We start from the raw sequence: 12,903 nt of genomic DNA, 5'->3' as shown, positions 1-12,903 counted from the left end.
CAGATTGTGCAATGGGATGCTAACTGCCATAAAGGTTGCTTGAAACAAATCACCCCTCTGCCAGTTCAAACTGCTTCACTCCACGATTCTGACACCGGAAAACTTAACATACCCAAAGTATACGCTGATCTGGCTGTGGCATTCAGTAAAAACAAATCCACTGAGCTACCTCCTCATCGTCCCGGTGACTGTGCCATCGACCTGCTGCCTGGTACCACGCCTCCCAAGGGCAGGATCTTCCCCCTGTCACAACCCGAGTCGGCAGCAATGAAAACCTACATTGAGGAGGAACTAGCCAAAGGGTTTATCCGCCCGTCCACATCACCAGCAGCATCAGGGTTCTTCTTCGTGAAGAAAAAAGACGGCGGGTTAAGGCCCTGTATTGATTACCGTGGATTAAATGACATCACCGTCAAGTTCCGGTACCCCTTGCCTTTGGTTCCTCCAGCCCTTGAACAACTCAGACAAGCCGCATACTTCACCAAGCTGGACCTCCGTTGTGCATACAACTTAATCCGCATCAGAGAGGGGGACGAATGGAAGACAGCCTTTTCCACAGCCACTGGTCACTACGAGACCCTCGTCATGCCGTTCGGGCTGTCCAACAGTCCCTCTGTTTTCCAGTCCTTCATTAACGACGTCTTCCGTGACATGCTCAATCGCTGGGTCATAGTCTACATAGATGACATCCTCATCTATTCCAACTCTTTTGAGGAACATGTTCAGCACGTACGGGCAGTACTTCAAAGACTGATACAACACAGACTATATGCAAAAGCTGAGAAATGCGAATTTCACCAAACCTCCACAACCTTTCTGGGTTACGTTATCAGCCGTGAGGGCGTGGCCATGGATGACAGTAAGGTGAGGGCGGTACTGGATTGGCCACAACCTCGCACACTGAAGGAATTACAACGGTTCTTGGGGTTTGCCAACTTCTACAGGCGATTCATACGGAACTTCAGCGGCGTTGCAGCCCCGTTAACGTCCATGACCAAGCGGCAGTCCTCACGTCTCACCTGGTCCTCTGAAGCAGTACAGGCTTTCCAGGAGCTAAAGGAGCGTTTCACTTCAGCACCCATTCTCCGTCACCCAGACCCTGAGCTCCCTTTCATTGTAGAAGTGGACGCCTCCAGCACGGGCATAGGGGCCGTCCTTTCTCAGCGCCAAGGTAACCCAGAGAAGATGTACCCGTGTGCCTTTTATTCTAGAAAAATGTCGGCGGCTGAACGTAATTACGATGTGGGCAATCGGGAATTACTGGCTATGAAGGCAGCACTGGAGGAGTGGCGTCACTGGCTGGAGGGAGCAAAACATCCGTTCACCATTCTCACAGACCATAAAAACCTGGAATACCTGCGTTCCGCCAAGCGTCTAAATCCACGGCAAGCTAGATGGGCCTTGTTCTTCACACGCTTCCAGTTCTCGGTAACTTATAGACCAGGCTCTAAGAACACCAAGGCAGACGCGCTGTCACGGCAGCATGAGGAGGTGGAACGGACAGAGAACGCAGAGAATATAATCCCTGACACTTTACTGCTTGCTCCAGTTCAATGGGACATTATCACAGAGATCACACATGCTAACGAACAGACCGCTCCTCCTCCAACATGCCCACCTGATCGCACCTACGTCCCAGCACAGCTCCGAAATAGGCTACTTCATCATGTGCACGACTTCCCAAGCTCAGGTCACCCAGGTGTCACAGCCACCTTCCACCTGCTACAAAACCGGTTCTGGTGGGACTCTATGCTATCCGACACCTCCCGCTTCATCTCTAACTGCTCACTCTGTCAGACCACCAAAGCATCACATCAAGCGCCAGCCGGTTTGTTGCAACCGCTACCCATTCCCCAACGTCCCTGGTCTCATATCGCCATTGACTTCGTCACTGATCTCCCAGAATCCCAGGGCCACACCACCATTCTCACCGTCATCGACCGTTTCTCAAAAGCCTGCAGACTCATACCACTGGCCAAGCTCCCCACAGCATTCGAAACGGCCGAGCTTCTCTGCAATTATGTGTTTCGATTCTATGGACTACCCGAGGACATTGTGTCAGACAGAGGCCCACAGTTCACATCTCGAGTCTGGTCCTCCTTTTTCAAAAACCTCAATATCAATGTCAGCCTCACTTCAGGGTACCATCCAGAATCCAATGGCCAAACAGAGCGCATGAACCAGGAATTAACACGTTTTCTACGCACCTACTGCCAACGCAACCAGACGGACTGGAGTCGTTATCTGCTCTGGGCGGAGTATGCCCAAAACTCCCTACAAAAACCTGCCACTGGTGTCACGCCCTTTCAATGCGTCTTGGGCTTCCAGCCTCCATTATTTCCTTGGTCTGGGGAACCATCCAATCTACCATCTGTCACTGAATGGATGCAAAGAAGCGAGGAAACCTGGGACCAAGCTCATCAGCACTTACAACGCGCCGTAAGAAGGCAGGAGATGCAGGCCAATCGTCACCGACGTCCCAATCCCCAGTACGCCGTGGGACAATGGGTTTGGCTGTCCACTAGAGACCTCCGGCTAAGGCTTCCATGCAGAAAACTCAGTCCCAGGTTTGTAGGGCCCTTTCAAATTATCAAACAAATAACTCCAGTATCATTTCGTTTAGATTTGCCTGTTAATTACCGTGTCTCTCCCACTTTTCATGTTTCGCTGTTGAAACCCGCCGGGGGTCCGAGAGGGGAGCCAGAGGGAGCCGAGGTCCGCGCCCCCCCACCCTTGATGATTGAAGGCGAGGAAGCCTATCAAGTACGAGAGCTGCTCGATTCCAGGCGCCGGGGTAGGAGACTACAATACTTGGTCGACTGGGAGGGGTACGGCCCGGAGGAGCGATCCTGGGTCAATGCGGATGATATCCTGGACCCCTCACTCACAGAGGAATTTCATCGGACGCACCCGGAGAGACCGGCCCCTCGACCACGTGGTAGACCCCGGCGTCTGCTTCCTCGCGTCTGGAGCCGCTCACAGGGGGGGGGCTCTGTCACGAATGTGGCTCCCTCGGCCCTTCCTCCGGACCACCGGAGGGAGCCATCACCGGAATACTGATCAGTTCTCATTCGGACTACGTTTCCCATGGGCCCTCATTCCTGGGACTGATTGCACACACACCTGCACCGCATCACACTCACACTATTTAAGACACACACACACACTCACACATCGCGAAGTCTTGATTTGCCTTGGTGATCATTTCTGAGCGTTTTTCTGTGGACTGTTTACCTGTTATCGATTGGACTGTTTATTCCCTGCGACCCTTTGCTGCCGACCCTGATCTTTGCCTGTTTCCTGGACTGTGAATGTTTTGCTGCCTGCCCTGATCCTTGCCTGTACCCTGATTCTGTTTGTCTGCCGCCTGCCTCGACCATTGCCTGTTACTGTTTTTGCCTCTGCCTTTGCCCTGTCTACTCTGTAAGTACTTTTAATAAACTAGCTGCAAATGGATCCACATTCTGTCGACCCATCATTACAGTGTGAATGAGAATGAAAGTGAATGAAAGGCAATAATCAGCAATAAGCGTTAACACAAATTTTTATTTGAATGTTTCAATATCCGTTGACACAAATCAGTTTATTTGAATGTTTCATTGATATAACATGACACCGAGTTGTTAGAAAAGAAATGCGTAGTGGCATCATAACACGATGTCAGGAACCTATCGGCTTTTTGAACCAGTTCATTGAGCCGAACTGTCCGAAAATAACCAGTTTGCGGAAATGAAATGGACTTTACATCACTATGTTGCAACAATAGTCCACTGTAGGCAAGTTACAGGTACACAGGTTATCAAGTACACAGTGGTTATAGGGACAATGCATGACAAGGGACAGCACAAACATGAAGGCTTAAATACACAAGGACTAAATCACAAACAAGGAACACCTGTGCACAATGAACCAATGACAACACAACACGAGACTAGGGAAGCACATGACATGATCACATGAGGACAAGGGAATCACATGACATGGGAGCACATGGCAAACCAGTGCTGCGTTCAGCCCTGACAAAACGTTTCAAAACATTTTTTAAACTGAAACGGTGGTGCGTTGAACACCCTGTTCTGCTGACGCAAGAGTTCTTCCATTCTTTGTGTTCTTTTTGAAGAATTGATATGCTATATTTTTACTATAACTCTTACGACAAACATGTCTTCTAATATCTTCAATTGTTGCGTATACTGAGCTGCAGCGGACACATTTGTAAACGACTTTACTTGGACCTGTTGTGCGAGCTGTTTCTTTAATACCGCATGGTTTATAAACAAGAGAAAACGTATCTCAAACCCTGTTGCACACCGTTTCCAGGAAACATGTCGTTCAACCCGGAAACCGTAGCAAAATGTTCCACATCGGTTTGAGCTTGAACGTGCCCCAGGAACATAAACAAGGGAAATGCATGATAAACAAGAAACATGACTAAATAAAGACATGAAACATGAACATGAACAAAACGTGACACATGCGTTTACTTCACATGCCCTGAAGCAATTATTAAAGTTAATTTTAATTTAGTTGGATAGGATTCTGGTTGTTGTTCATTTAGGAGAATCCTGAGGTCAAGCACCTCTTTACCTTGACATTCACAATCATAAATAAATATGAATAAATTTAATCTGTTCCATTATCAGTTGACAGAAGCGTTTGTGCCACTCTGGATTACTCTTGTAATTAGGCATTACAGCATAGCTATTATTGTTTTTCCTGAATTTGCAAGTTGCTTTGGATAAAAGCGTTTACTAAATCTAAACGTAATGTAAATCTAATGTTAAATGTTAGAACCTATAAAATGGCAAGAATAGAACTGTCACGATCACCGTCTGTTCCTGGACTCCATTTCCCATAATCCTCCCTGCCAATCACATGCACACTCCACACCAATCACCTGTTGCCACATACAGCTTAGCACACTACCTGGACTAAAGACTAAAAGACTTACACACACACCACCTCATTGCGAAGTCTTGTTAACTGTTGTTGCATTTCTGAGCGTTTATTATCCTGTCTGTTCCCGTTACTGCCTGTTACCCGTGATCGACCCGTTGCTGCCTGCCTTTGATCCTTGTCTGGTATTCTGTTTTGTGAGTGATATCTGCCTGTCCTGACCATTGCCTGTATCCTGACTACGATTCTGCCTGTCCCTTGCTGTTCCTGTTTGTTCCCGTTTGACCCTGCCTGTACGACCACGTCCTCTTATAATAAAGCTTGCAAATGGATCCCTGCCTGAGTCTCGCTTCGTTACAAGAGCAAGTTAAGCAACATTTTTAAATGGTTTAAATTGTGTAGGTTTTTATGGCACATAATCAACATTCAAATGTCAAATCATTCCTTCAGAGAGCACATATTAAATTATACAACTGCTTTTTGAGAAAAGAGCCAGGGTTATATTGCCATTGTAAACACAGATTATATCTTCAGAGCAATAAGGAATAATAAAGGACTGACTTTGTTTGGGACCTCTTATATAATGACTGAATCATCTTATGTCCTCAGACGTAATTGTCACACTTCCTTGTAAAAATTACACTATGGAAAAACCCAAATAACATTGAAATCGCATTTGGAGGGAAAAATAGGAAATGCTAATATTGCAGACTTTTGCTAGATGTGGTGCTTGTGCAAAACTCACTGCCACATGTTTATCTGTAGCACAAATATTGATGTTAAAAAAAGTTTTTTTTGTTTTTGTTTTGTTTTTTCCCCCCAAGTATGGCTTCTCATATGGCTTCTGTCCTCCCCCTACTCCTCATTTTCCCTCCCTTTATTTCTGTGCAGTGACTTTGTCCTTGTGGGATCAAGTATCCCAGCACACACAGAGCACTGTTAACATCAATGAGGGCTGGGTGAGACACAGTGTGTGTATGTGTGTGTGTAAGTGTGGGGTTGTCAAAAGAATAGACCTTGTGTACGAGTGGTGGGTGAGAATGAAGGTGGACAGTGAGACTGAAAACTAGTTAAAGATGAACACAAGATATTTCAGACTTGCCTTTGCTCACAGAATGCGTGTGAACCTCCATGAAACACTGAGACGCCGCTCTCACAACAGATCAGACACAGGTGTGTCTCTCTTGAATGAATCAGTGTCTCTGTCCTGTTTCAGACTCCACCCATCCACATCTGCCACTGCTTCTCACAGGATTTATAAATTAACATGGTAAACCTCACTGGTCGTGGGAAAAATTGTATAATTCAATACTGCACGGCTCTCGAAAATAGGCTACTTGATTTTAATTGTTTAATGAGCATGATTAAAACGAGAGAGAGAAATTGGGAGAGAGGCTTAATCCAGAGTTGATGTTGCAGTATATGTTGAACTTACATGCAAATGCATGTTTAGATCTTTACTTTCTGGCTGTGAACGGTTCATCCATGTGCAGTTTTGAGGAAAGTTACTTTAAAAGTAATGCATTACAATATTGTGTTACTTCCTAAAAAAGTAACTAATTGCATTACTTTTTCTCACCTGGGCTGGGCTTGCTTGTTTGTTTTATTAATAACAACAAAAAAAGTTCTATTTTTGGTAAATGTTAAGGCCCTTTCGCACCAAAAGTGAAATGAATAAGCCTCAGGCTGAAAGAAATGCATAATTATGCCTGTACAGTAGAGGGCGCAGCTCAAACAAACCTTTCAGCTGTGCTGATTAAAGAAGAATAGAATACCGGAGAAGGAAGTTCAACACTCTTATTTCTAAATCTAATCTAAAGTAATTTTTGCTGGTTAGTATGGTTGAATTAGATCATTGAAGGTCAGCAGCAAAGACATTGGTTAATAAAGTAAGATTAAATACATAAAGTATATTTGTGTAATTTAATATAGTTAATTATTACGTTTGCGTAAAATTCTGAGATTGCATTTACTGTTTTTAGTCATTTTGAGGAATACTGAATGTTTTTGTGCAAGAGATGAGTAAATGTATATTCAGATTTAGTCTAGAACTACAATAACCATCATGTTCACACAGCGCACACAACGTCTCTGAACTTTATTTCTCTCAACATGGGGACAGGAGAGCTGTCAGTCAATACATGTGAAAACAAAATAACTTGTGTTACTTTTTTGAAAAAGTAACTTAGATATTTTGTTGTAAATTGAAAAAGTAATGCGTTACTTTACTAGTTACTTGAAAAAGTAATCTAATTACGTAACTCAAGTTACTTGTAATGCGTTACAGGTCGGACGCTTCGTGCTTTCTGTAGTGTGCTGAACCAACGTCATTCATGGCAGATCACGCGGTTTTTGTGTTGATTGTAGCTGAAGAGGTGGATGAGATTGAAATAAGAAAATATATTTACTAGATAGGCTAGCGTAATCTTAATTTTTGTTAACGTTTTGTTTGATATTCAATATCAAGATTGATTAAATACAGGAACTTGTCTAAGAAAAAACACACAACACACGTCGTCCTTGTCATCACAGAATCTGACCAATGAGGAAAAAGTGTGTCGTCATCAAGGCTTTCGCAGCCAATTTTGAGCAACTGCAGTGCCTGACTTAGGCGTCTAGTTTCATTTTGCTCTCACGAATGCATTGCTTTTGTCAGGCGGCAGCCGATCTTTGCAGCGCTGCATGAAGTCGAACAAGCCTAACGACTAATGAGCAATAAGAAACACCTGTGAACAATCAAGACAATAAACCAATCACAAAACAGAACAGAGAAACACATGACCTGAACAACCAATCAGAACATTACACATGAGGGGATACCCATGACAAACAGGAAACAGGAATCATGACTATGAGAATTTCAAAATAAAAGACATAAACACCAACAAAACCAAACATGACAACCTTGTAATTTTGAATCAAAATGGATCAAACTGGGTCTTTCGGTGAAAACCATTGTTTTTTAAAGCAATTTTTCCTTCCATAACATGTCTTCTCTTAGACTAGTGGAAAGAAAACATCAAAAATACACTTTTAAAGGGGTCATGAACTACATTTATACTGTTATCAAGATTTTGACACCAAAAAACATCCTAATTTAGAAGTAATAGGCTATTTTCTATCCTGTTTTTGACCCTCTCTTTCGAACACTAATGCTGCGTCCCAATTCACCTATACTTTGCCCTAAAAGTATGTACTGTTTTTGTGTAGCAGAACAGTAGGCAAGCTTTGAGACATACTACTTCTTCATAACTGCATCTTTAGTGGACCGCACTGTCGCTTAGTTACGTGCAACCTGTCACCATTTAAACTGCCCTGTCAATCATTTTGTCACAGTTAAAATCCTCCACATTCAATTTAATTTAATTTCCTACAGTTTCAGAGAGAAATGCAGCAGCACGTTGATCTGACAGTTGTGGAGCTTTCATACGGAGAACTCACCTCATGTGGTTGCAATTTGCATTTAATGACCAAACATATCGTTACAAAAATTCACAATGCTGTTGCAGGTGAAATATAATGTGGATAACATTGAATAAATATCTTTTCACCAGGTTAGATACTGATTATTAATCACTCAAACCTGTTTATCTAAACCATGCTACTTAGCTGTCGGACTCGCACATCCGCCATGTTTGTAGTTTTTTAACACGTTTGATTCGTGTTTGTAGTTCTAATTGAATCCTTGTCCAACACACGATGGGTTGTGGGCAATATTAGCCGTTAGGGGGTGCTTCTCATTTCTTATTTGTGCGTCCTTGTTTCCTTTCCTCGCATCTCAACTCCACCCCCTTAGGATGCGAGGGAAGGAGACACCTGTGTATCCTCGCTCATGACTCCTTAGGAAGCTTCCTCGTTCCCCATTCCTCGCCTCCTCGCAGTGCGCTATGACGTAATAATGTGGCTTTGTTTCAAGCTGTTTTTAGACTAACGAGGAAGTTTTGAGTTACTTACAGGATCTTTTATAGTACAATGACATCTTAAATGTCAAAAGATCAAGGATCTTGATTTCTCAGTTTATGACCCCTTTAATTGTTTATTTTATTACACTTTATCTATTTCCACTTGTGTCAGTTACATTACATATCTTTAACGGCAGTGAGTTTTTTCTCTGGGACGGAGCCATAAATCTCCACTTCAGTAGCGTTTATTATAACCAAACAGTTTTATACAGTGGGTACGGAAAGTATTCAGACCCCCTTAAATTTTTCACTCTTTGTTATATTGCAGCCATTTGCAAAAATCATTTAAGTTAATTTTTTTTTCCTCATTAATGTACACACAGCACCCCACATTGACAGAAAAACACAGAATTGTTGACATTTTTGCAGATTTATTAAAAAAGAAAAACTGAAATATCACATGGTCCTAAGTATTCAGACCCTTTGCTCAGTATTTAGTAGAAGCACCCTTTTGATCTAATACAGCCATGAGTCTTTTTGGGAAAGATGCATCAAGTTTTTCACACCTGGATTTGGGGATCCTCTGCCATTCCTCCTTGCAGATCCTCTCCAGTTCTGTCAGGTTGGATGGTAAACGTTGGTGGACAGCCATTTTTAGGTCTCTCCAGAGATGCTCAATTGGGTTTAAGTAAGGGCTCTGGCTGGGCCATTCAAGAACAGTCACGGAGTTGTTGTGAAGCCACTTCTTCGTTATTTTAGCTGTGTGCTTAGGGTCATTGTCTTGTTGGAAGGTAAACCTTCGGCCCAGTCTGAGGTCCTGAGCACTCTGGAGAAGGTTTTCGTCCAGGATACCCCTGTACTTGGCCGCATTCATCTTTCCCTCGATTGCAACCAGTCGTCCTGTCCCTGCAGCTGAAAAACACCCCCACAGCATGATGCTGCCACCACCATGCTTCACTGTTGGGACTCTATTGGACAAGTGATGAGCAGTGCCTGGTTTTCTCCACACATACCGCTTAGAATTCAGGCCAAAAAGTTCTATCTTGGTCTCATCAGACCAGAGAATCTTATTTCTCACCATCTTGGAGTCCTCCATGCGGGCTTTCATGTGTCTTGCACTGAGGAGAGGCTTCCGTCGGGCCACTCTGCCATAAAGCCCCGACTGGTGGAGGGCTGCAGTGATGGTTGACTTTCTACAACTTTCTCCCATCTCCCGACTGCATCTCTGGAGCTCAGCCACAGTGATCTTTGGGTTCTTCTTTACCTCTCTCACCAAGGCTCTTCTCCCCCGATAGCTCAGTTTGGCCGGACGGCTAGCTCTAGGAAGGGTTCTGGTCGTCCCAAACGTCTTCCATTTAAGGATTATGGAGGCCACTGTGCTCTTAGGAACCTTAAGTGCAGCAGAAATTTTTTTGTAACCTTGGCCAGATCTGTGCCTTGCCACAATTCTGTCTCTGAGCTCTTCAGGCAGTTATTTGACCTCATGATTCTCATTTGCTCTGACATGCACTGTGAGCTGTAAGGTCTTATATAGACAGGTGTGTGGCTTTCCTAATCAAGTCCAATCAGTATAATCAAACACAGCTGGACTCAAATGAAGGTGTAGAACCATCTCAAGGATGATCAGAAGAAATGGACAGCACCTGAGTTAAATATATGAGTGTCACAGCAAAAGGTCTGAATACTTAGGACCATGTGATATTTCAGTTTTTCTTTTTTAATAAATCTGCAAAAATGTCAACAATTCTGTGTTTTTCTGTCAATATGGGGTGCTGTGTGTACATTAATGAGGAAAAAAAATGAACTTAAATGATTTTAGCAAATGGCTACAATATAACAAAGAGTGAAAAATTTAAGGGGGTCTGAATACTTTCCGTACCCACTGTATATTTTTTTCATAGTTTATAATTCGCCTGAATTATATAAAATTTTATTCCTAAAATCATAAAGAAAATGTGTGGCTGTTAACAGAAGTTTCTGATTTATAGAGTGATAAAAAGAGAAATCCAAAATCCCCAATGCAAAAAAAACGTTGACTCTAATGTGTCAACAAAATGAAACAAGAATTCTGAAACTGGCTTTATTCAATGTTCTGGTTTCTTTTTTGTAGAATTATGCAAATTAGTGCATATGCACCATAAAAACAAATTTGTTCAGTTTACTTAATTCAATTGTGCAAACTCGTTGCCTTAATTCATATTAAGTAAGCTTTACTTAATTGTATTAATTTGATCTTACTTAAACGATTTAAGTTTTGTCAACTTAATTCTATCTGTGATCTGAGAAAGTGTACTCCCAGAGTGCATTGCAGCACAAATAAAGTAATTGCTTTGTTTTACTGTTTGTGGCTTTATTTTACAATTGCTGTCTTGTGTCAGTATTACCCCAACAATGACAGCAAATAAAATTGTAATGGTCTTATTAATTAAAAAAAAACGTAACTGTTATTGTTGTGTTTTGCATGCTGAGTGTTGATGTCTGTGTGTGACGCGATGCAAGGTTGATTGCAAGGCACTGGCTCAACTAGAGAAGAATCATCCCCCTTAAAAGTTTCATGTTTCACAATAGTATGGTGTTTATGATATATATGTTAGTGATATAATCTAATAAACCAAAATTCTACACAAAGTCTAAATTAGTTATTGGTTTAGTGCCAAATTACGTCACTTTTTAAAGGCGATCTATTTAATACGTCTCTTTCTTTGAAACCGTGCAAGATAACTGTAATTTCCCTGTTTGGAAATCAATTGGAATCAACTGGAAGAAAGCTATAATAATATAAGTGAAGTTCCAAGTGCACAACCAAAGGAAACGCTAATCACTAAAATGGTGAGAAGAAATTTTAGGAAATCAACATGAATTTATGGTCAACTTAAGTGACGTTCTCTAAACGTTTTAGTTGTATTGATAATTCAAGATCACTTTAAGAAAATGAGTGAATGCAACTAAAGAAAGATAACTGCAGAAGTGGAGAAAATGATTGAAAAATCTATTAAGAATTGCCCCGCCTTTAAAAAAAAACTTTTGCCCCGCCCTTTTTTCTTTTTTTTTTCTTTTTTTTTTTTTGCTTGATGAAATGGTACTCAAACCAGTCAAGTAATTTTTACTTGGGTTTTCTGAGTAACAAAGCATAGCATGCAAACAGTAAAGATTACTAAATTGTTTTAAGTAAGTTTAACAAATTCTTGGACATTAAGTAAAGTTTACTAAAAAGGTTAGTTAGAACAACTGTTAGGTTTTACAGTGCATGCTTCATTTGCATATTTAAACGTAGCATTTCAGAAAATTAATATAAAACAATTGTCAATATACTGTGATTAATCAGCTGGCGAAGTATGAATTGCTGCCATTTGCTTTTTAAATAAACAGTATGCATTTATAAATATTTCAAACATTGATGTCCCGTGTACTTACTATATTGCATGTTTAATTCAGCAGGTGCCATCCATTTATCATCATGGATATAAAAATGCACCATTTTTTTATTACATTTTGTGTAAAAATACTTTCTACAATCTAATCTCTTAAACTCGTGAATCATATTTCTTCCAATTCATTCCTCACACTAAAAATGGAAGGTCATATTGAGTGCACTGCATTGTGGGATACAGTATGCATACTACATAATGGCAGCAATATAAAGAATGGTAATAATATGGTATTCTGAACACAGCCAATGTTAAATATGTAATGTGCAAGATTTTGGATGTGCTTCTCATTTCCTTTCCTCAAGAAAAATGATGCAAGGATGGAGGAATCAAAGCAAAACCTATTTGTGAAAAAAGAATATCCTTATTTCATGCATTGTGCTCTGGTTGTGTAATGCACATTTCAGCAAAAGCAGATCATCTGGCTGTTCAGTGCATACAAATGATACTTTGCAGAGAATGCATACTGCAGAAACAGTATGAGAAGCAACACAGTCACACTCCTGCATTATGCAGTGTAATATCAATCTGCCTTTACTGCCACAGCACGATTTGTACCAAACACACTCGCTTACATTGCAGCTTAGCATTCCCATTGCATCAATAAAAACGTTTATGCCATTCCCGAATGAGATGAAAAAGTAAATCTAGATTAAGACCAGCAGCCAATCTTCATA

Source organism: Ctenopharyngodon idella, chromosome 7 (assembly GCF_019924925.1).
Source record: "Ctenopharyngodon idella isolate HZGC_01 chromosome 7, HZGC01, whole genome shotgun sequence".
NCBI lineage: Eukaryota > Metazoa > Chordata > Actinopteri > Cypriniformes > Xenocyprididae > Ctenopharyngodon > Ctenopharyngodon idella.
This window is presented reverse-complemented; position numbering follows the sequence as displayed.